The sequence below is a fragment of the Papio anubis genome, chromosome 13 (assembly GCF_008728515.1).
Source record: "Papio anubis isolate 15944 chromosome 13, Panubis1.0, whole genome shotgun sequence".
Classification (NCBI taxonomy): Eukaryota; Metazoa; Chordata; class Mammalia; order Primates; family Cercopithecidae; genus Papio; species Papio anubis.
Window position 1 is genome coordinate 29,578,634 of NC_044988.1, and position 22,132 is coordinate 29,600,765.

General features: G+C 41.8%; 1 protein-coding gene across 9 annotated transcripts in view; it reads left to right on the forward strand.

The window, feature by feature from the left end:
* Positions 1 to 22,132, forward strand: part of KANK1 (KN motif and ankyrin repeat domains 1) — a 238,363-nt gene that overhangs the window by 120,216 nt on the left and 96,015 nt on the right. For 5 of the 9 annotated variants that reach the window (XM_031654160.1, XM_031654159.1, XM_031654158.1 and 2 more), the window contains one exon: positions 10,011 to 10,182. The exons of the other annotated variants lie outside the window; for them this stretch is intronic. The gene's annotated coding sequence lies outside the window, so the exon portion shown is untranslated. The remainder of the gene's footprint in view (positions 1 to 10,010; positions 10,183 to 22,132) is intronic. 9 annotated transcript variants of the gene reach the window in all.

Here is a 22,132-nt window from a genome sequence, read left to right on the forward strand (position 1 = left end):
TTCTGCCCGGGATTTCTCACTCCCAGCCACAGAACTTCTCCCCCTCCCACTGGAAGCATTGTGCCCAGGCGAGGACCTTTTTCTCTTATCTCTGCTGGTAAGCTTGATTATCAGGATATTCCTGGGGACCTAAAATTTAATCTCTTCTCCCAAGGTGCTCTTTGATGATGTTGTGGGTCTTTTTGCCAGTAATGAACAATCTTCTTGTTTCGAAGCTGCTGTTTATCTTGTTTAATACCTTGTAAAGTTGTCTTCTGGAGTCTTCCTCAGTCTGCTATCATGAAAGCATCATGTCATTGCAGCTCGTATTTTGGTTTTGCAGGTCTGAGTTTCAGGGAGACCAAGGGTGGATGGGAGAGTGCCGTGTGCTTGTTTAATTAAGCACAAATACATCCTGTCTTGGATTGGTGGGTTTTGTTCTTGTTTTTCCCTTTCTATTTTCAGCAATAGTGGTAACCAACCCTCAGGAATTTCAGGCCAAATAGGGCTGGGGCCAGATGTTGGCAGTATTTATATATTCACTAAATAAAGATTTACTAAGGGCTTGATTTATATACAGCCTCCTGCTAAGTGAAAATTACAACAACAAAAATGAAAACCAGAATCTGCCTTAAGGAGCATTCAGAATATTTGTATCTAGAATAACAAATATAATTTTATTGGCACAATGCTTTACAGTATATAAAACACTTAAAATACAGTTGCTTATTTCATTTCCTCAGTAATCCTAGAGAATATTTCCTGCATCTTATTGATGAGGAATTGAAGCTGGGATAGCTTCTCTCCTTACTCTTGAAGTCAGAAAACAAGTGGACGGAGCTGTAGCCCAAGCCCCAGCCTGCTTGTCTTCAACCTGCCCCTGGCTGCAGAGTGTTTAGTGACTCTGCCTGTCTCCAGTGTGCTTTCATTCCCTTCAGTGGGTAACTGGTCAGACCTCGTCTTGTTTTTGAGACTTTGGTTTCTGTCTTGCCTTCTTCCTAACTTTGGTATTCTTAGCTCCAAATCCTGAATAACTCCCAGAATGGGCCTCCCAGTAGGTGGGGGGTTCCTGTTTTTCTATTCACAGATGTACATATTTTTATAGTTAACATCTGAAATCGGGATCCATCTTAAAAAGTTGCCGTGGAAGTTCATTTCTTCAGTGTCTGCCTCTGCTGGTCACCTAAGGTGCTGGTAAACTAAGACCAAAGTTTAGATTCCCTGCTTGAGGGCATTTGAACCACAGTGGTGGTGTGAGTTCAGAATGCAAATGAGAGTAACTACTGACTTAGGATTCAAATCTTCAGGGGAGATTCTTCCCCTCTCTGCCCAGTTCCCAGGTTGAAACATGCAAGGCTCTTTGCCATCCCTTTCTGCATGGCAGGTTTCTTTGCAGCCTTTTGGTTCCCTGGATTCAAGTGGTCCCTGATCCCTGTTCAGTTTTCCATCTTGGGCTGGGCATGGTGGCTCACACCTGTAATCCCAGCACTTTGGGAGATCAAAGTGCACAGATCACTTGAGGCCAGGAGTTCGAAACCAACCTGGCCACCATGGTGAAACCCCATCTCTATTAAAAATACAAAAAATTAGCTGGGCATGGTGATGAGCACCTGTAATCCCAGCGACTTGGGAGGCTGAGGCAGGAGAATCACTTGAACCCAGGAGCTGAGGTTGCAGTGAGCCGAGATCATGCCACTGCACTCCAGCCTGGGCAACAGAGTGCAACTCTGTCTCCAAAAAAAAAAAAAAATCCCATCTTGCATGCTTTTCCTTTCTCAGTAGTATGTAAAATAATGTATGTTTATGGTCAGTGAGATATCAGATCTGATAAAACACTGTTTTGTCATGAGAGTTGCTCCCCACTGCTGATGGGGTTGCCTTGTTCACCACTTTTTAGCACCAGGGGAGTAAGCTGTGTTCTTGCTCCCCCTCCCTCAGGCTGAGGCTTTGCTTGGTCACCTGCTAAGACAAAAACCAGAGTGGATTACCAGTCACACTCTCTTCCCCCAGCCACAGTAGCAGCTGCCTAACTTGGTTTCTTGCTGGTTGCACACATATGACAGAAATACAATGTTAATAAATATTTCTACATGTAATGGAGAAGCAAGCCATAAAAGCAGTTGTTTGCCATCTGCTCAGATACATTGTTAGGAAAGACGATGACATTTTATGATTCAGTAACTTAACTATTCTAGTGTCTTCTGTAAAGGCACATCACATATGAATAAATTATACAACATCCAAACACATCCTGAGAGAAGTGTATTGGTCTCTGAAGCAGATATAAATAGCAAATGATGCCTGATTCTTCCTTCTTCCAGTGGAGATCTCGAAAAACTCAGTTACAGTGCCTCACAGTTGTAACCTATAGTACAAACGTGTTGGAGATATAACACCTTGTATACATATGTAGCGAGAAGTGGCATAACAAAGTAGAGAGGACAGTTAGACTAATGGGTACCCCAATCAGTGATTCAGGGAGAGGACCATATTTTAAACAGCAGGCAATAATAACTCATTTACTGAGTGTTTTCTGTGTGTCAGGCACTGTCCACTTTGCTCATCTATAAGTGGAAGAGTGCTTGTTTTTCAAAAACCAAGGGAATAATGATAAGAATAAAAATGAAGGCCAGGCGCAGTGGCTCACGTCTGTAATCCTAGCACTTTGGGAGGCCAAGAAAGGCCAATCCCTTGAGGCCAGGAGTTCAAGACCACCCTGGCCAACATGGCAAAACCCTGTCTCCACTAAAAAATACAAAAACTAGCAGACGTGGTGGCATGTGCCTATAGTCCCAGCTACTCAGGAGGCTTTGGTGGGAGGACTGCTTGAGGCTGGGAGGTCAAGGCTGCAGTGAGCTGAGGTTGCACCACTGCATTCCAGCCTGGTCAATAGAGCGAGACTCTGTCTTTAAAAAAAAAAAAAAAAAAGGCAGGGGGCCAGGCGCGGTGGCTCACCCCTGTAATCCCGGCAATTTGGGAGGCCAGGGTGGGCAGATCACAAGGTCAAGAGATTGAGACCATCCTGGCTAACATGGTAAAACCCCATCTCTACTAAAAATTCAAAAAAATTAGCCGGGCACGGTGGTGGGCGCCTGTAGTCCCAGCTACTCGGGAGGCTGAGCCAGGAGAATGGTGTGAACCCCAGAGTCAGAGCTTGCAGTGAGCTGAGATCGCACCACTGCACTCCAGCCTGAGCGACAGAGCGAGACTCCGTCTCAAAAAAAAATAAATAAATAAAAATTAAAAACAAAAAAGGATTAAAAAGTAATAATCTGAAGCTTTGTTTCAGGTGGAAGGTGAGAGAGGCTGCAGAAAGCTTAGGGCTGGACGCTGTGGCTCATGCCTGAATCCCAGCACTTTGGGAGGCCAAGGTGGGCAGATCACCTTAGGTCAGGAGTTTGAGAACAGCCTGGCCAACGTGGTAAAACCTTGTTTCTATTAAAAATACAAAAATTTAGCCAGGTGTGCTGGCAGGTGCCTGTAATCCCAACTACTTGGGAGGCTGAGGCTCAAGAATCACTTGAACCCGGGAGGCAGAGGTGGTAATGAGCCGAGACTGAGCCACTGTACTCTAGCCTGGGTGAAAGAGCAAGACTCCATCTCCAAAAAAAAAAAAAAAAAAAAAAAAGGCTTAGTCAAGATCTGGTTGTTGGTTGTTTAAGGAAAAGGCCAAGTGAGGATATGACTGGTTGGTAGAAATGTGTGTCTTGGTATAAGCAGTTCTAGGAGTGATAGGTATCTTTTGCTGTTGTTATTGTTGTTTCTGTTCGGTGTTAATATGTTTTGCATTGCACCACAAATATTTCCTTACTCCTTTGCCTTTGAGACAAAGGGCATGAATTTATAAGTTGAGATGAAAATAGATTAAATATATAGTACAGCCTATGCCCATCAAACAGAATTATCTATGCAAGTTATGCAGCCCACACAGAAAAAGAAATGCTGTGTGGCCTCATTAGCACCCCAGGATTTGTGGGGCTTCCCCCCTGGGCAGCCTTAACCAGGAAAATTTCATAGTCTCCTTGGTATTCCATCCCAAGATTTAAGACTTCTCCTTTCATCTCCTTGAGGACCATCAACTATACCCTTGAGCTCAGCCATCCCACGCACTGAGGCTTCTCATCTGTACTTCCAGCCTAGACCTCCCTCCTAATTCCCACACTATACCTCTGCACTGAAACAACCTTTTGGGATCTCCTTTTTAACACATTCTTCCTCCTCTAGGTAAGGCAAGTCATTTTCCTCATCTCAGCCAGAGCAGTAATTACTGAAAACTAACCCAGTACGGTGGCTTCTGAGCTCAGGTGTCTTTCAGTGACTCCTGCTGTTTCCAAAATAAAGTCCAACTGTTTAGCTTGGTATGCAAAACCCGTAGTCATCCATCCCTTGCATATTTAACTCCTCACACACCCCGTTCTGTGGTCTCTTCTTCCCTTTGCATCTGCTCTGGGTGCTCTTTGAAGACTGTACTTCCTCCCCTTGGGGGCCAATTTAGTCATCTTTAAGCCTCATTTCAGGGGTGGTGTCCTCAGATAACCCTTCTTCACATGCCAGTTTGGGTGATCTACCACTGTGGTTCTGTAGCTCTCAGCTCACACCAATAGGATAAGTATTTAACACACTGCTAAATTACAGTATGCCATAATAACTTCTTTTCCATCATTCTGTATTCCATGAGTACAAAGACTATGTCATTAATCCCTGTCTCCCTAGGATTGTGTCTAACCCTTAATAGTCACTTAACAAAGGCTTGAATGAAAAGGAAATAACATTTGACCCTTAATTTGAGTTTGACTAGGTATGGTCAAACTTTAAAAAGTGGCAGTGAACTTCTTTTGAAGTCAGAATTCATATTTTCCTTTAACATCAGATACTGGCAGCGAGCTTTTCCAGATTTTTTTGGCCAAAAATATTGCTGAAATTTCATGGCCCTAGATTTTGATCTCTAGGATGATACATCAACAGCGTGTAATTATTTGTCTCAATAATTGAGCTTTACCTTAGGGCTCTAAGAGAAGAGGTTAAAGGACAGTGGTTTAGTAATTGTATTGTTAATCTTAAAATGAAAGTTGAATGGAAAATATTTTAAAAACTGGTTGAGAAGATAAAGATAATTACTACATATACTGTAACTGGTGCAGATGGAGGTTTTGTGAAAAATAAAGCAGCTTGTAATTTTTTACAACTTCTTTCAAATGCAAGTTTAGTAACCTTCAGGCACAGGGCGAGTCCTTCCTTTTGGATGGGTCTTTTAAAATTAATTTTATAGCTGCACATAGACTGCCAAGGTGAGGGACAGGGGAGGACATTTTCATTCCGCTGAGTCACATTGAGGATTTATCTTGTAGTTATCACATTATCTGCTTTGATCCTCATTAGACAATGAGAGTGGTGTTTTGTTTTATTTGTTAATGTTTGAGACGGTCTCCCTTTGTCACACAGGCTAGCGTGCAGTGGCTTGTTCATAGCTCACTGAAGCCCTGAACCCCTAGACTCAAAAGATCTTCCTGCCTCAGCCTCCCAAGTAGCTGAGATTACAAGCACATGCCACCACACCTAGTTAAGTTTTTATTTTTGGTAGGGACAGGGTCTCCTTATGTTGCCCAGGCTGGGCCCAAACTCCTAGCCTCAAATGATTCTCTGACCTCAGCCTCCGAAAGTGCTGGGATTATAGGCATGAGCCACTGCACCAGGCCATAAATAGATGCAAGTCAAAATCCAAGAAAACCTTGAAACAAATTGCCTTACATGGTAAGAAAGGTTTATCTTTTTCGTAAGTTCAGAGATGAACTTCTGGGGTTGATTTGTAATTGCCCAACTGCACAGACAAAGCCAGTTCACTGAGGCTGTGGTATTGCAGTAAAGAAAGAGTTTAATGAATGCTAGGCTAACAATGTGGAAGATAGAGTTATTATTCGAATCAGTCTCCCCAAAGGCTCAGAGAGTTAGGGCTCTTCAAGGATAGTTTGGTAAGCAGAGGACTTAGGGAATGGGTGCCACTGATTGATTGGGGATGAAATCATAGGGGTGTGGAAAATGGTCCAATCTTGTGCCACCTCACCTGCACTGAGTCCATCTCTGGACTTCCTGGGTGAGGCACAGGATTGGTTGAGTTATGAGTCCTGGCTCCTGGTGGGGTCACTCAATTGCCTGAATGCAGAAGTCTGACAAGCATCTCAAAAGACCAATCTTAGGTTCTATAGTAGTGATGTTATCTATAGGAGCAACTGGGGAAGTCACAAACCTTGCAGCCTCTGGCCACCTGACTCCTGAGCAGTAAGGGATTATAGAAAGTATGCCTACATTTTAGGCATACTTTTCAGCATATTATTTAGGCCCTTCCCATAATTAATAATCTTGTGGCCTTTTATTAGTCTTACAAAGGCAGTTTCAGCACCTGAACAAGGAGGAGAATCAGTTTTAGGGCGGGACTGTTACCATCCTTGTTTCAAAGTTAAATTATAAACTAAATTTCTCCCATGGTTGTCATAGCCCATGCCCAGGAATGAGCCAGCCTGTGAGGCCAGAAGCAGGATGGGGTTGAACGATGCTAGATTTCTCTCACTGTCATAATTTTTGCAAAAGGGCTTTCAGATTTAGTGGCCCACTGATATCATTAGAGGCCCAGGTTCTTATTGTCACTTCACTCTGCCATCCACTATGCACTGGTACATCCTGAGACTTGCTCTGCCTGTTGGCAAAATGACTACGGAAGTGCCAGGCATCACATCTAGACAGGGCATCTTGTGGATCTTGTAGGAGTGAGGAAACATTTCCAGACACACCCTAGAGAACATCTTACATCACATTGACCAAAAATGAGTCACATGGTCCTTTACAAGCCAATCACAGGTAAAGGGAATGTTGTTACTATGGTAACCAGCATAGGGGGAACAGAGGTGGAGAGTCAACCACCAGGACTATAGGGCTTCCTTTTCTCCCTATATATCCCTCCTCCACCCTGACCTCATGGTAACCCTAAAAAGCCTGTGCCTGCCTACCACCAAACCTCTCTGCCCCTCTAGATCCTAGGTACCCAGCCCCCCAGGCCTTTACCCAAGTTCCCTTTGCTCCATGGAACTTTCCTTGCCCCGTCCCTGTTCTACCCCTTTGCCACCTGTGTGAAGGTCACATCTCTCTAGCTGGACCCTGAGATCCTTTGGGGCGTGCCTGTGCTGCTCTCTATTCCCTCACGTACTTCGCAGAGAACCACAAACGCTGACTTTATTTGTGTAAACCTTTTCCCCAAAATGCTGAGACTACTATAACCCACAGATGGAAGTACTCTTACATCGTATTCATAATCAGCCCCTTGAGACTGGAGCTAGTCTTTAAAATGGAGTAATAGCGTTCCCTTTCTATTATTAGAATAGTAAGAATTCTATATTAGTAGAATAAGAAAAAGTTAATGTGGCATTCACAATTTATTAATATCCCTTCATCTGTTTACTCACATTCCTTTTTATTACTTTTTTTTTTTTTTTTTTTTTTTGAGACAGAGTCTTACTCTGTCGCCCAGGCTGGAGTGCAGTGGCACAATCTCAGCTCACTGCAACCTCTGCCTCCCAGGTTCAAGTGATTCCCCTGTCTCAGCCTCCCGAGTTGCTGGCAGTACAGGTGAACACCACTACGCCTGGCTAATTTTTGTATTTTTAGTAGAGACAGGTTTCGCTATATTGGTCAGGCTGGTCTTGAACTCCTGGCCTCCGGTGATCCACCTGCGTCGGCCTCCCAAAGTGCTGGGATTACAGGCGTGAGCCACCATGCCTGGCTTTATTCCTTCTTAATGAGGCACTAACTCAGTTTCTGCATGGTACACATAGCCTTTAGATTTTCATAGTTTTACTGTTTTTCTGATATTCTCAAGACAAATGGTTGTACATCAGAATTATCGGAGGAGCTTTCAAAACATTTGCCTATCCAAGCATCAATTAAAGATTCAGTTTCAATTGGCCTGGGTTAGAGCCCAGGCTGTTACTGTAAAAGTTTGCAGGGATTCTAGTGGCGGCCAGGTTGAGAGCTCTGCTCTTAGATCTTTATATGCAAAACTCTCCTTGCTGAGAATTATCAGAATAATTTCAGACTTTTCAGAGCTCTTATCCAGACTGCTGCCATATATTACTGCTTCTCATATTAGCACCTCTGATCATGCAAGGTATGTCCTGATTTCTTTTATGTTCGATGGCTAAATATCCACCTTACCTTTTTCCTTTTTCCTGCCTGGATTGTAAACATCTCACTTCTCTTCTGTTCCACAGCATTCAGAACAATATTAAAGAGATCATGGAGGCTCAGTCAGTTCCCATCAACAGAGTCCGGAACATTGTCCACTTCACAATTTGCTGGGCATTCTGTCCTGTACACCTTTAAACAACCTTCCTGGCCAGGCGCGGTGGCTCACGCCTGTAATCCCAACACTTTGGGAGGCCAAGGCAGGCGGATCATGAGCTCAGGAGTTAGAGACCAGTCTGGCCAACATAATGAAACCCCATCTCTACTAAAACTACAAAAAATTATCTGGGCGTGGTGTTGGGCGCCTGTAATCCCAGCTGCTCAGGAGGCTGAAGCAGGAGAATTGCATGAACCTGGGAGGCGGAGGTTGCAATGAGCCGAGATTGCGCCATTACACTCCAGCCGGGCGACAGTGTGAGACTCTGTCTCAAAACAAAAACAAAAACCCTTCCTTTAGTCCCAGAGAGCCAACCTTTCCCTCAGAGACGTTTTTTAAACCAAGCCACTTCAGACTTTGCCAGCCCTTCTGTAGTCCCCTATTCAAAACTTTGTTTGTACCTTTCAGGAATATTTTATCTAGTGCTCTATTTATTTCATCCAGTTGTGTGCCCCTTCTCCCCATTTTTTAACAGTTTTTGCTTTATTCCATTCCTCCAACAACTGCTTAATTTCAGCTGTATCAGCAGAACTTCTCCTAGGTAATTGGAAGAGTTGTCCTTCTCTCAACCCTATTCTTTCTCAAGTTTGCTATTCCCAGGTCTTCTGTTTTCTTCAAACACTACCAAATAGTCTCATTATCTATATACAATAATGATGTGAAAGCTTTTGTTTCAGCATTTGTTGAATATTCATTTTTCTCTGGCCTTTCATCATCTATGACAGTACTTTGTTTAGAATATGGACAGTAAGGTGGCACTTGTATAGCCCATTTTGTATGGTTCAGCATTCATTACATTGTGACTAATGATGACTGATAGCTGATGACGTAAGTAGTGTTTCTTGCAGCAAAGTTTCATAAATTTTAGCATGCATCAGAATCACTTGGGATACTTACTGAAGTACATATTGCTGGGACTTACCTTCAAGGATATCTAACTCACCAAGTCAGGGGTGAAGCCTGAGAATTTGTATTTCTGTTAAGTTCCCTGGTGATGCTAATGCTTTATCTGGGGATCACACTTTGAGAACCACTGTCCTATGGGATCAAGAAATAAGCCAGGAAGGAGTGTATATTTTTTCTGGTTAAATATTTAATGTTAACATGTTTAGAGTTTTTTTAGGGAGGTGCTTGTCAGATACTTTTCTTAATAGTGGGTACTCAGAGTATTTTATGTGAGACTCCCAATATGTCATATATTTTAAAAAACTCTTAGACTGAGACAGATGGGAAATTGCCTTCAGCATAAGAAAAGCAAATATTTTTCGTAAGTTCCAGAAGCAGCTTTTGGGATTGATTGATTCAGTGGCTCAGCAAAACCATCAGAGACTCTGGTTCCTACTCTTCGTTCCACTGTGCCGTGGACCATGTGCTGGTACATGTTCAGACTCACTCTGAATGGCTGTAGAAGTGCCAAGCATCACATCCAGGTTACATACAGATGTATACTGTTTAATATCCAAGCTTATGCAGTATCAGTAACTATTAGAAGAACTGAAATGGAGGATCCAGAACTTCTTATCAAATATAATCCTTAAGATACAAACAGAGCAGTCATTGAGTAGTTTCTTAGCCCATTTTCTGTGGCTTATGATAGAATTCCTAAAACTGGGTGGCATGTAAAGAAATTTTTTTCTTACAGCTACGGAGGCTGAGAAGTCCAGGGTCAGGGCACGTGGTAAAAGCCGCCTTGCTGATACCAGTAGAGCCTACTGAGCGGGAGTGTCACTTGAATCATATTTTGCCACTTTTGCTTTCTCGTCCTACATTGGTCCTGAGGTTTTGCTCTCGTCATCATCTTGCCTTTTAAGAAGGTAAGTAACTTGTGACCCTCTGCTATGTCAGAGAGATTGTTTGGTTCAGGATAAGCATATAAACAGAGTTTCAGATAAATCTCTATTTCCTGGCCACTGGGGCTCAAGTTCTATTGTTAGCACCAGCTCTGTAAAGTGCCTCAATGTGTTTTTTCAACCAAAGGCAAAATATTTGGCAAAGAATATATTGGTTCTTTACCTCCAGGTTCTGGGCAAACTTTGAGTTTCCATTCTTTTGAGATAGATTGACTTTGTTGTCTTCTATAAACTTGTTAAATTTACTGTCTGCCCTTGAAGAAGTACTTGGTTCCTTCTAATTCTTTGCTGTAGATTCCACTGATCCTCCATCAGAGTACTGAAATTTTCTCTTCTAACCCTTCCAGAGAATAATAATTCTCTCTGCCATTCAATTTGACTGTGTTACTGCCAGGAAGAGACAGATAAAGGGGCATCAGCAATGTCCACAACTTAGAAGCAGTTCATTCCTTTTTCCTATGACTGAGCAAGTGGATTTGACTGTACTTATTTTTGTGTGTTTTAATACATTCACTTGAGCAAAGTCAATGATCTAGAAGCTTCATAAAATGAATAGTGCATAACAAAATCACACCTCAGTCCTACCTTCCTACAGGAGTCCCATAAAAACACTCTTAAGACATACTTTTCCCCCACAGATCTGATTGCTGAACACTTTGTTTCACTAGGCTTCAACAGGTCTCTTCAAAGCTGTCATTTTACTTTAGCTGGGATTACATTCCACCCTATTTCACTTAAATATATACCTTCCCTTTAATTTTCTCTCCTTCTTATCATTGGCAGTAATCAGTGTGGCAAGAGTTCACTTCTTTTCACATGGAGATTTGATCTTAGATGATTTTATTTTTATTTATTATTATTTTTGAGACAGAGACTCACTCTTATCGCCCAGGCTAGAGTATAGTGGCACGATCTTGTCTCACTGTAACCTCCTCCTCCCTGGCTTAAGCGATTCTTGTGCCTCAGCCTCCCAAGTAGCCAGAATTACAGGCACACACCACCACACCTGGCTAATTTTTGTATTCGTAGTAGAGACAGGGTTTCACCATGTTAGCCAGGCTGGTCTTGAACTTGTGGCCTCAAGTGATCTGCCCACCTTGGCCTCCCAAAGTGCTGGTATTACAGGCACGAGCCACTGTGCCTGGCCTGATCTTAGATGATTTACCAAACAGTGGCACACCCTCTGCCTTCTGTGTGTGTCTCAGGCTCTAAGGAAAGTCTCTGTCTTAGTCCATTCAGGCTACTGTAACAAAATGCTACAGGCTGTGTAATTTATAAGCAGCATAAATGTATTGCTCACAGTTCTGAAGGCTGGGAAGTCCAAGATCAAGGTGCCAGCAAATTCAGTGTCTGGTGAGGGCCTGTTCCTCAAGAATAGCACCTTCTATGTCCTTACATGGCAGATGAGCAAAAGAGCTAACAAGCTTCCTCAAACCCTTTGTAAGGGCACTAATCCCATTCATGAGGGTTCTACCCTGATGATTTAATCATCTTCCAGAGGACCCACTCTTAATGCCAACACGTTGAAGGTTGGGCTTCAAAATATAAATCTAGGGAGACACAAACATTGAGACCATAGCAGTCTCTCAGACCACATTGTACTCAGCTTCATTTTAGGGTAACTCCACATTTGAGTTAAGAAATCAAGAGTTTGTCTTCCCAACTGTATGCTTCATGAGATTAAAGACTCTTGGCTTCTCATTCTCACTGCTCAGGCAGGGGTAGTGCATCTGAACAGAAACTCCTTTTTGGAGGGCACGCATCATCATTTTTATTTTATTTATTTTTTATTTTTTGAGACAGAGTCTCGCTCTGTCACCCAGGCTGGAGTGTGTAATCTTGGCTCTCTGTAGCCTCCACCTCCTCGGTTCAAGTGGTTCTCATGCACCTCAGCCTCCCGAGTAGCTGGGATTATAGATGTGTGCCATGACGCCCAGCTAATTTTTTTTTTTTTTTTCCCAATGGAGTTTGGCTCTGTCTCCCAGACTGGAGTGCAATGGCGTAATCTTAGATTACTGCAACCTCTGCCTCCCGGGTTCAAGCAATTCTTTCACCTCAGCCTCCCGAGTAGCTGGGATTACAGGTACCCACCATCATGCCCAGCTAATTTTTGTACAGACAGGGTTTCACTGTGTTGGCCAGGCTGGTCTTGAACTCCTGATCTCAGGTGATCCACCTGCCTTCCCAAAGTGCTGGGATTACAGGCGTGAGCCACTGTGCCCAGCCTAATTTTTGTATTTTTAGTAGAGACGAGATTTCTCCACGTTGGCCAGGCTGGTCTTGAACCCCTGACCTCAGGTGATCTACCTGTCTCGGCCTCCCAAAGTGCTGGGATTATAGGCCTGAGCCACTGCACCCAGCCACCATTTCTAAATGTCTGTGTTGCAGTGAAATTTTAAAAGGGAGAGCTAAATTTTGATGTCAGTTTTTAAATAGATGCTGCCAAGAGCCATGTTGATAGCCCAAACCAATTTTCCATTTACACCAGTGATACACTTCAGGCCTGAAAAATGTAGTCCAGTGTGGGAAGAAGCCCTGTGATGGTGAGAAATGCAGTAAGAAACTGGGTTTTCCCATGGAACTGATAATTAATGCAATCAGATGTGAACAGTATGTTTCAGGATAGTCTGGACATGAATGTGTATAATCTGTCTTTATCAGATAAACAAATAAAAGTGTTTGAGCTAATCGTTGTTTCCTGAGTTAGAAGAATCCTCCTTATCAGATACCTGCTTTGGTCACTGGAAGGAAAGTAGAACATCCATCTTGGTGTTCCTCCTTGTTTCTTGGTACTCTGTATATCCTTTCCAAGAGACGGGTTTGTTTTATAAAATGGCTAAGATCATCATCACCACCATGAACAACATGCAAATGGAGCTGCTGCACAAAGTTTAGGGTGTTCTACTAAACGTTGGGATTCCAGATAATTTTAAGGCTTGTTACCCTGTACTGAAGAAACATGGAACAGAGGCATCGTCAAATCCTAAGTGCAACGAAGCTTAGCCCGTGTCCTTTGTTGATGGGGGAGTGATTCAGTAAGAAAGAATCCAGTGATTTTTTTTCTCTACCTATTTTTATCTTACACTCTTGCCATTTCTTCTAATACCTTTTTGTCCTATCTTAACCTTCACCTATCAACTTACCCGGATCTTAATGACAGGGAAATTCATACATTTTAGTTTTTTTAAGAACTACTTTATTGAGATATAATTCACAAACTGTACAGTCCACCCTTTAAAATATATGATGCAATGGTTTTTAGTAAATTCACATCATCATGTGACCACTGCCACAAACAACATTCGAACATTTTCATCACCCCAAAAAGAGAACCCATGCCCATTGGCAATCAAAAGCCCATTTCCCCCCCAACCACCACACAGCCCCCAGCACTAGGCAATCATTATTCTACTTTCTATGTCCATGGGTATATTAAATACTGTGTTTTAATTGGGGGATAGGATGCCAGTAGTCAGAAAGGTTGAGCTCACATGAACTGTTGGCTTGGATTTCTGTGCGGATTAAACCAGCTTACTTCTGACACGGCAGGTGCTGGACTTTTTAACCTCTTTCCTCATTGTGCTCTCTGGCTTGTTACCTCTGTATCATAAAAGCATGAAAGGTCCTAGAATAAATGGGTCTGCAGAAAACTGCATGGTTAAGTTACCCCATTTGTGTTTTACAAAGATAGCGGAAGGGAATAACCTTTATCTTTGAGGGTCACATACAAAAAGCGATTTTCTCATCCTGCCTAACCTTAAAAAATCGACATTATTTTTACAGCAGCTTCTCTAAATTGACTTACACTTGAACAAACTAAAAACTGCAAGAAGAGTAGAGCTTAGCTGGCAGACGTAGTTTTGAACAAGTTTTTGATTTTGCTAATCTTGGTAGTGCATAAGATCACTTGTGTAAATTTCCTGTAGAAAAATTCTTGGTTCTTGGACACAGAACAGTGTGATGGTTTACATTTCTATGAATTGCCAGCTGATAAAATTATCCTCCTTTGAGTGGGAGAAGAATTCAAGCCAGACAAGAACTTTTGTGGTAGGTAACTCTTACTTGAAATTTATTTGAATTTCTAGAGGCAAATTAATTTCTCTCTCTTTCACAATAAATAGGGGCCCGTCACCTTTTTTTTTTTCTCTCTATCTAGTGAGCTGCTTCTATAGATGGAAGAAAGTTAGTGCTTCCTTTTGATATTTTGAGAGTTTTATTTTTAGGCCTCTCCTTGGCTTTCTTTTCTCCTTGTAAAGCCAGTGTCAAAGTAATGGCAATGGTAAGTATGCTTAGCGTTCTAAATTTTTTTAATGCATGTTTATTACTAAGTAATTTATCTCCTTTTCTTCTACTTTTTAATAAAAAAGAGGAAAGCCTATTTGGAAACATATAAAAATAGCACAGGATAGGTCATTTTTAAGGTTCTCGTCAGATCACAATTTGGAAAGATCTTATCCTTTAAAACAAAAGTTTTGAACCAAGGATCCGTTGAAGGTAGGAAGTGACCCTCATTGATCTCCATCTTCCTTTGAAATTTCATACAGATTTTTTGATGTGTGTTTGGTGTGTATCTTTATTTTCTGGTGAGAAGATCCCTAACTTTAATAAGCATCAAAGTCACTGCCTTTAAATATCTTTTTGATTACTTTTACTGTAGCTACTTCTCAGTAGCTGGGATTACAGATGTCCACCACCATGCCCAGCTAATTTTTGTAGTTTTGTATAGATGGAGTTTTGCCATGTTGGCCAGGCTGGTCTCAAACTCCTAACCTTAAGCGATCTGCTTTTTGCCATTTAAAAACATCTTTCAAATACTAGTTAACTCTTAAATGCTTTTTTAGCAGATATAAGATCCTTTTTACAGTACCTTTTTTTGGTTTGTTTAATACCTACCCAAAATTTTGGTCCAAGCTTTAGGGGCCTTCTCCCATAAGAATTCGGTTTAAAAGCAAAAGATTTTTAACATAAATAAACTAGAATTTGCTTTTTTAAAAAAAAAAAAATTAATTAATTAATTATTTTTTGAGACAGAGTCTCGCTTTGTTGCCCAGGCTGGAGTGCAGTGGGATGATCTTGGCTCACTGCAGCCTCCGCCTCTGCCTCCTGGGTTCAAGCAATTCTTCTGCCTCAGCCTCCTGAGTAGCTGGGATTACAGGTGCCTGCCACTGTGCCCAGCTAATTTTTGTATTTTTGGTAGAGACGGGGTTTCACCATGTTGCCCAGACTGGTCTCGAACTCCTGACTTCAGTTGGTCCACCCACCTTGGCCTCCCAAAGTGCCGGGATTGCAGGTGTGAGCTGCCGCGCCTGGCCTTGATTTGTTTTTGCATGTGAGAAAATGTGTGTTCTAGTGCAGTGTCATGTGTCATAAGGAGCATGATTTGTTCTTATCAATGCAATGATTACATTGGTTCTTCTACATGTAGTAGAATGCTGCTAGTAATGTGGTAATGCTAGTCGCCAGTCTTTTTAATCTCTATAACAGAGGATGCAGAAGTAGAGCAGGTCCTGGCCTTGTAGGTCTAGAGACCGAGCTATAGTGTCTTCTGGGAATGCACTTAAACAAAACACAGGTTTATAAATTGCTATGGTCACTAAGGTTTCAGTCAAGATGGTAAGTACCTATGATTTGTGTGTATGTGCTACCCTTTTGAGAAGCATTGATTAGTCCGTTCTCTCACTGCTATAAAGAAATACTGGAGATTGGGTAATTTATAAAGAAAAGGGGTTTAATTGGCTCAAGGTTCCGCAGGCCATGCGGAAAGCATGGTGGCTTCTGGGGAGGCCTCAGGAAACTTAGAATCATGGCAGAAGGCAAAGGGAAAGCAGGCACATCTTACGTGGCCAGAGCAGGAGGAAGAGAGGAGAGAGGTGCTACACACTTAAATAACCAGATTTCACAGTAACTCACTGACTCACTATCACAAGAACAGCACCCAGGGGATGGTGCTAGCCCATTCATGAGAGCTCTGCCCCCATGATCCAATCACCTCCCACTAGGCCCCACCTCCAACACTGGGGATTACAGTTCAGCGTGAGACTTGGTGGGGACACAGATCTAAACCATATCAAGCATTAATATCACTATTAACCTGTGTGAAAAGGAACTGAATTCTGCTGTGACATTTTTTGTTTAAGAATTAGGCCCTAGCGGGCATGGTGCCTCACGCCTGTAATCCTAGCACTTTGGAAGGCTGAGGCGGGTGGAGTGCCTGAGCTCAGGAGTTCAGACCAGCCTGGGCAACACGGTGAAACCCCGTCTCCACTAAAATACAAAAGAAATTATCCAGGCATGGCGGTGTTCACCTGTAGTCTCAGCTACTCAGGAGGCTCAGGCAGGAGAATTGCTTGAACCCGGGAGGTGGAGGTTGCAATGAGCAGAGATTACGCCACTGTACTCCAACCTCAGTGATGGGGCAAGACTCCATCTCTACAAAAAAAAAAAAGAGAATTAGGCTTAGGGAGCGCGTGGTGTCTCACGTCTGTAATCTTAGCAGTTTGGGAAGCTGAGGTGGGCAGATCGCTTAAGGTTAGGAGTTTGAGACCAGCCTGGCCAACATGGCAAAACTCCATCTATACAAAACTACAAAAATTAGCTGGGCGTGGTGGTGGACATCTGTAATCCCAGCTACTGAGAAGGCTGAGGCAGGAGAATCGCTTGAACCCGGGAGCTGGAGGTTGCAGTGAGCCGAGATCATACCATTGCACTCCAGGCTGGGTGGCACAATGAGACTCCGTCTTAAAAAAAAAATAAGCAGTGAAATAAAAGAAGTCATATATTTAAGAAATGAAATCCCTAATGTTTAAAAAGTATTTAATGTATAAATTTGTCTATTTTTTTATATTAGGGATTTCATTTTTTAAAATATGACTTCAAGCCAGGCGTGGTGGCTTATGCCTATAATCCCAGCACTTTCGGAGGCCAAGATGGGCAGATCACCTGAGATCAGGAGTTCAAGACCAGCCTGGCCAACACGGTGAAACCCCATTTCTACTAAAAATACAGAAATTAGCTGGGCGTGGTGGTGGCATGCACCTATAATCCCAGCTACTCGGGAGGCTGAGGCAGGAGAATTGCTTGAACCCCAGAGGTGGAGGTTGCAGTGAGCTGAGATCTTGCCACTGCACTTCAGCTTGAGCGACAGAGCGAGACTCCATCTAAAAAAAATAAATTGGTCTATACAACAAAAACAAAGCATTAGGAAATTATCTCATGATTTAGGCACAAAATTAAAAGATATATTTCAACAAACATTTATTGAATGCTTACCCATTTGACTGGATGATGTGTAGGAATAACAAGAGGTCTGAGGCATCGTAGTGGACCCATGGAGCTGATAATTTCAAGGCAGAGTAGACACTTTGTAAGTTTCTCTAAGTTTGTTTAGGATACCTGTTTTGACAACCATACAGATCTTCAGAAAATAGGGATTATCACCAGGCACCACAAGGAAATAGGTGGAAAAATATTTAAAAATAAATTGTAAGCCAAGCATAGTGGTTAATGCCTGTAATCTCAGCATGTGATTTGGGAGGCCAAGCTAGGAGGATCACTTGAGGCCAGGAGTTCAAGACCAGTCTGGGCAACATGGTAAGACCCGTATCTACTTAAAAAAAATTTTTAATAAAATTTAAAATAAGTCAATTGTAGTAAAAATGTAGGTTATGTTTCTCTGTCTGAAAATAAGCTATTCTGAAAAGCTAAGCTTTCCCAATGGTACGTGAGTTCTCTCTCTAATTATATCTTCTGTATTCCTCTCTCACTTAAATAATTTTCTTTTCAAAACTTTTTGAAGTTATATGCTTTCAGTCTTTGTATAATAATATATTGAACATGATTTAATCATCTCTTAGGTTCATTGTTTTCAATCATATTATTGTATTGTACTGTGATGACAATGTCCCTAGGAACTGGACAGTTTATAGAGCAATTTGCCGGATCATTTTTGTTTTTTAAGTATCTTTTTTTTAAAGACAGTCTCTGTCACCCAGGCTGGAGTGCAGTTGTACAATCTCGGCTCCTGCAATCTCCGCCTCCCAGGTTCAAGCAATTCGTGCATCTCAGCCTCCCAAGCAGCTGGGATGGGACTACAGGTGCATGCCACCATGCCTGGCTAATTTTTTAAATATTTTTAGTAGAGACAGGGTTTCACCATGTTGACCAGGCTGCTCTCAAACTCCTGACCTCAAGTGATCTGCCCAGCTCAGCCTCCCAAGTATTGGGATTACAGGCATGAGCCACCATGCCCACCTTTAAACATCATTGTAAAAATCACTTCCCTTGCTATAGGAATTTGGCTTTGAGTTACTAGGCCTTCCAGAAGCAATTGCCATGAGTTTGTCATCTGGCCTAAGCTATAGCGTGGGGAGGGGGGAGGGAGACATCCAAAGTTCATTAGAACCAAGTATAAATTTGTCGTAGATTTAAGCCTTCTGTATAAGATAAATTCATCCATAGTATTTTTGGTAGTTTATTCACTTATTTGATTATTTCTGTTCTCATTAATTTTCTAATTATTGTGACTAGACAGCTAAGTTCTGGGTAAGATGTGTCATTATTACATAATGATTTATTAAAATTCTTGGCATTATAAATGACTATACTGTCTTGTACTTTTATTATATTTATGAAATATGAGAAATAAATAATAAACAGAAACTTTAAGAAGACTCTATCACTTCATATCTCTTTGGTCTCTTTCTCTGTCTTTAACATTGATCAGGTTCCAAACTAGTGAAAACTACAGAAACAAGTGCAGTTTTTTTAGTAGATATAGTCTTCTGCTTTACGAAAATATATTTAATCCCCACTCTTTTTTAAGTTTCACTTTGCCTTAAGGGGAGTGGTCTTGAGAAAACTCTTAGTGTAGTTGTGAGTATCCATAGTGTCAAATGAGGAGAAGCATTGTAAGAATGTTAGGATCAAAAGTTCTCACCACAATCTCGTCAGATGTCCTGAGCTATTTTTTACTTGTTAACTCAGAACAACAAATACTAAAGAAAGTGCCAAACAACCTCAGTTCTTCTGGCTCACACTTACATATAGCAGAGATATGAAACAGCCCCAATCCCAGATCTTCAGTGGGTAATTTTGGGAAAGTGTTCTTCGTAGAGTTGTTGTTGGAGTCCATGGAAATCAGGTAGAACACTAAAGGACCCAGTTGGTCCAGTACATTGCAACCCTCTGCTCTCATGTGCACCTTACACACAGCCAGTCTACAGATTAGAGACCACCATTTCTGGGTGTTCTTTTCCTTTTTTTGAGACAGAGTCTTGCTCTGTCGCCAGGCTGGAGTGGTGCAGTGGTGCAATCTTGGCTTACTGCAACCTCCGCCTCCCAAGTTCAAGCAATTCTCCTGCCTCAGCCTCCCGAGTAGCTGGGACCACATGCACGCACCACCATGCCTGGCTAATTTTTGTATTTTTAGTAGAGACGGAGTTTCATCATGTTGGCCAGGATGGTCTTGATCTCTTGACCTTGTGATCTGCCCACCTTGGCCTCCCAAAGTGCTGGGATTACAGGCGTGAGCCACGACGCCTGTCTGGTTCTTTTCCTTTAACTTGTCTTCTTTCTTTAATAGGATCATCTCAACATATTTAAGAAATATGCCATATATATATATATTTTATATATATATATAAAAAAAAAAGATTTGCCATCTCTGGGTGATTAAATGGCATCACAGACATAGAAATAGAAATGTACCAATTCCTTTCTTATGAAATTTATCCATTCATGCAAAAGAAGTATTATAATTAATTAAAAATAATTTTGAACATTGGGTATCCTAGGCTCTGAGTGTGAGGCTCTCAGAAAATTAAAATGACATAATCATCATACTTGCAAAGCGTAAAGCCCAGTGGGGAAGAGCAACATGATGGGAACAAAGGTAGAGTATAATAAGTGCTGTTGCGGAATCACAGGCCAAGGGGAGCTCACGTCTTTGAACTTCAATTTCTTTATCTGTTGCGAGGAAGAGTATCTCATAAAGCTGTTTTGAAGCATGTCTAAGATAATGCATGTGAAAACACTGTAAAATTATAAAGCTGTGGACATGTCAGTTGTCATGTGCAGTTTAAAATAGAAGCTGGGAGACTCTTTATTCTGAAACCATGTAGATAATCCAGGGATGAGACTCTAGTTAAAGTGAGGAAAACAATGTACCTACACGTCAAATGCAGTTCCTGGGAGAATGTTTGAGATTGTGTTATTGGGAGACTCTCATTCCAGAAATCATTCTGTTGGCATTTATACTAAGTGGTGATGACATTAAGAACAGCACAGCTTCATCTGACATCTCACATTATTGTCAGCCATTCTTAGTACCCATGGTATGTTTTTACTGTATCTTGCGAATAAGATAATATATTAAGTCTCCTGGCATATAAGGATATATATAAGATATGTGTTGTATAGTTGGTTTCTAGAGTGTCTTCATAGCAATCTTCCAGTATTTCTCTTTATTCCTATTCCCCCTCCCCCTCTGTTTTTTTTCCCATTAGTTCTTTACAGGTAGGGAGATTATATGTCCCAGTTTCCCTGTCCTAGTTTATGTCTCTTGTCCCTACATCCCATCTACTTAACATTTTAACACCCTCAAAAGCATCCCAACTTGGACCTCACCTTAACTGGTCACCCTGGCTCAAAGCATAGAAGAAAATTAAATGAAGAGCCAGCAAATTAATGAAATTGTACAGATCTGTGATAACTGACTTCAGTCACTGAGCTGAGCTGATTTACAGAGTGTGGATTTGGTCCAGTAATATCCTGGAATGCAACTTACAGAGTTAAGTAAGTAGTGCCTGATTATAGCTACACACTACAGCAGGTTTCCTAATGAGCTGTTAAAACGAAAGCATGTGTTTGTTCACTCTGGCACAGAACGGTAGCTTTGACACTTCAGTAGTTTTCACCATAGAATGGCTTGTTGGAGCTTGAAGACTGACATTCCTTCTTAAAGGCCCATCAAGGTTTTCATTCACTGTGAGCTATGTGTTAAGCTAGTATTGATCTTGTTTTTGACCATCATTCACCCATGGCAGCCAACCAGGGAGATGTAAAATGCTTTTGTCCCCCCTCTCATGGGATGACAGTTAACGATGCAGCTTGGAGGGATGGCCCTACATTGAAGCTTCTCTGCCTCATCCCTGCTACCCTTTTAGAATGAGAAAAGAGGATTGAAAGGTCCAAAAGCCTAGAGAGAAAATTCTGCAGTCCTGTGTTTTTCTGAGCGGAGGGGAAGGTGCCACTTTGTATGACTGCTTGCAATCCCCAATATAATAGAATAAAACTATCCCTACTGCCAGCATTATGAAATTTGTATAAAGGTGGAGGGATTACTTTACTGTTTTATTAATATGCAATCCTAATATTTTCATCGTAGGACAGCTTGCAAAAAGTTCATTGCAAATTGTGCTGAGTTAAAATCAAATACATAAATCTACCTTTCTCTGTTGGCAGCTGTACTAGAGTTTGGGTTTGGCCTCTCTGCTTATTAGAGCCAAGTAATGTATATTATTTAATTCTTGCAAAGTGAAAGTAAAAGATCAGGAAATAAAGAAAAATCAGGGGAATGAAACATTTTTAGTGCGATCCCTGTTTTACTCTCCAGCAAGGGAAAAGTGGCTTAAAGATCTCTGTTACAACAGGGCTTCTCACACCTTAATGTGAGACTCTTGTTATGTAGATTCTGACTCCGGGTCTAGGATGGGGGCCTACCATTCTGCATTTGTAACTAGCTGTAGAGCATGCTAGTGCTGCTGGACCACAGGCCATGACTTGAGTAGCAGGTTGTCAGGAAGTGTGTGCTTCAGCAGGCTCCGACTCCGAGTATCACTGTTGTAAAATATGCAGATTAGAGTGGCACACACCAGACCCTCAACTGTCAGGAGGAGCTGTGTTTTAGCTAGAGGTT